Below are 3,422 nucleotides of genomic sequence, written 5' to 3' on the forward strand. Positions count from 1 at the left end.
AAAGATGCTATCATTCACATAAACAGTTTTCCTTTTTAATTAAGATAGTATTTGTGTATGAAGACAAAAACATTCGAGAGAATTTTAAATCTAGACTGAATGTAAAAAAGTGAGTTTTATTATTGAAGAGATGCTGTTTTTCAAAAAAATACACTGGATAAGAACACAATATTAACATAGTATTTTGTATTCTTTGCATCAGTTATTTCCCAAAGAAAGCCTATCAGTTAAAATGATGAATTTTAACCTTTTCCAATTCTTCTAGAGAACATTCCATTTATATTCTTCAGACTCTTTGCTACTTGTTCACCATACTGATGCAAAAATTATTGTTTTTGTAATATTTATAAAGATCTAGTTATAAGTTTTCAAGGACAGATTTCACATTTCTTTCAAATGTGAATCTCTAGTATAATATAAGAAAAAGTGCAACAAGGTAGTAACATATGGCCTGGTTATGTGATTTAATTAATTAATATTGATAAACAGTGTTATACTGAATAGGATTCTGATGGTCAATAGAAAATATAAAGGTCATGTTATCACAGAATATAGAAAGCTTAAAGGCTTGAATTCCAATGGATTAACATTTCTACACAGTCCCTTTTTGCTCCTGTGAGTTCCAGAAATGTCCTTATAAAATTGGTAACTTTAAAGCCACTTCACAAAAATAACCCTCTCAATATTACTGGAGATGACAAAATCTAGATAAATCCAATTTTAAATATAGGAAGAAATCTGAATTTTCATAAATGTGAAGTCAAACAGTTTCTATAACCTTGAAGACTTCTCGCACTGAAGATACATCTCCGGGAAGAACTCCAGTCGTTAGGTAAAGGCAGGTGATAGTAATGGGGGATTCAATCATTAGAAACAGATAGCTGGGTTTATGATGACCAGGAGAACCGTATGGTGATTTGCCTGCCTGGTGTGAAGAGTGCGGATCTCTTGAGTCATCTAGATAGATGTCTGTGTAGTGCTGGGGAGGAGCCAGAGGTCGTGCTACATGTAGGTACCAATGACATAGAGAAGGGTAGGAGAGAGGTTCTGGAGGCCAAATTTAGGCTTCTAGGAAAGAGATTGAAATCCAGGACCTCTATGGTAGCATTCTCTGAAATGCTTCCAGTTCCGTGCAGGTCCAGGTAGGCAGGCAGAGCTTCAGAGTCTCAAAGAATGGATGAGACAGTGGTGTAGAGAGGAGGGTTTTAGATTTATTAGGAACTGGGGAAACTTTTGGGATAGGTGAAGCCTATTCAGGAAGGATGGGCTCCACATAAACCAAAATGGAGCCAGACTGCTGGCACTTAACATTTAAAAAGTTGTAGAGCAGTTCTTAAACTAAGGGCACGGGGAAAGCTGACAGGTGCTCAGGAGCACATGGATCGGACAGAGACATCTATTAGGGGAGGTTCTATTAATAGAGATGCTCTATGTTCTAGACAGAAGGAGACAAAGAAGTATGGGTTGCAACAGATGAGACACAATCAAATGAAAAAAAGTCTAATATATGAAGAAATGGTAGACAGATAAATAGTGACAAATTATTTAAGTGCTTATACTCAAATGCTAGAAGTCTAAATAGTAAATTGGGTGAACTAGAGTGCCTAGTTTAAGGAGGATATTGATATAATTGGCATCACAGAAACTTGGTGGATTGAGGACAATCAATAGGACAGTCATACCAGAGTACAAAATATATCATAAGAACAGAACAGGTCATGCTGGTGGGGGAGTGGCACTATACGTGAAAGAAAATGTAGAATCAAATGAAGTAAAAATGTTAAATGAGCCAAAATGTTCCATAGACTCTCTATGGATAGTAATTCCATGCTCCTATAATAAGAATATAGCAGTAGGGATATATTATCAGCCACATGATCAGGACAGTGATAGTAACTATGAAATGCTAAGGGAGACTAGAGAGGCTATTACATTTAAAAAACTTTAATAGAGAGAGATTTCAACTATCCCCATATTGACTGGGTACACATCACCAAAGGACAGGATGAAGAGATAAAATTTCTTGATACCTTAAGTGCTTCTTGGAGCATCTGGTTCTGGAACCCACAAGGGGAGAAGCAATTCTTGATTTAATCCTAAGTGGAGCGCAAGATCTGGTTCAATAATAACTGGACTGCTTAGAAACAGTGATCACAATATAATAAAATTTAACATCCCTGTGGTGGGAAAAACACCTCAGCAGCTCAACACTGTGGCATTTAAGTTCAGAAAGGGGAACTACACAAAAGTGAGGAAGTTAGTTAAACAGAAATTAAAAGGTACAGACACAAAAGTAAAATCTCTGCAAGCTGCACGGAAACTTTTCAAAGACACTATAATAGAGGCCCAACTTAAATTTATACTCCAAATTAAAAAACACAGGAGAGAACCAAAAAAGTGCCACCCTGGCTTAACAACTAGGTAAAAGAAGCAGTGACAGATAAAAATCTATCTTTTAAAAAGTGGAAGTAAAATCTTAATGAGGAAAATAGAAAGGACCATAAACTTTGTCAAATTAAGTGTAAAAATATAATAAGAAACGCAAAAAAAGAGTTTGAAGAACAGCTAGCCAAAAACTCAAAAAGAAATAACAAAATGTTTTTTAAGAGCATGAGAATCAGGAAGTTGTCTAAACAACCAGTGATGCCCTGGGATGATGGAGATGCTAAAGGAGCACTCAAAGATGATAAAGTCATAGCGGAGAAGCTAAATAAATTCTTTGCTTCAGTCTTCATGGCTGAGGATATTGGGGAGATTCCCAAACTTGAGCCATTCTTTTTAGGTAACAAATCTGAAGAATTGTCCCAGACTGAGGTGTAATTAGAGGAGGTTTTGGAACAAACTGGTAAACTTAACAGTAACAAGTCACCGGGACCAGATGACATTCACCCAAGAGTTCTGAATGGGAAATTGCAAAACTATTAACTGTAATTTGTAACCTATCCTTTAAACCGGCTTCCGTACCTAATAATTGGAAGATAGCTAACGTGACACCAATATTTAGAAAGGGCTCTAAAGGTGATCCTGGCAATTACAGACCGGCGAGTCTAATATCAGTACTGGGCAAATTAGTTGAAACTATAATAAAACATAAAATTGTCAGACACAGGGATGAATATAATTTTTTGAGGAAACTCAACGTGGTTTCTGTAAAGAGAAATTGTGCCCTATTTATCTGCTAGAGTTCTTTGAGGGGGTCAACAAACATGTAGACATCCAGTGGATATAGCATACTTAGATTTCCTGAAAGCCTTTGACAAGGTCCCTCACCAAAGATTCTTAAGTAAAGTAAGCTGTCATGGGATAAGAGGGAAGGTCCTTTCATGGATGGATAACTGGTTAAAAGACATGGAACAAAGGGGAGGAATAAATGGTAAGTTTTCCAAGTGGAGAGAGGTAACTAGTGGGGTCCTCCAAAGGTC

This window comes from Pelodiscus sinensis, chromosome 1 (genome assembly GCF_049634645.1).
Source record: "Pelodiscus sinensis isolate JC-2024 chromosome 1, ASM4963464v1, whole genome shotgun sequence".
NCBI classification, from domain to species: Eukaryota; Metazoa; Chordata; order Testudines; family Trionychidae; genus Pelodiscus; species Pelodiscus sinensis.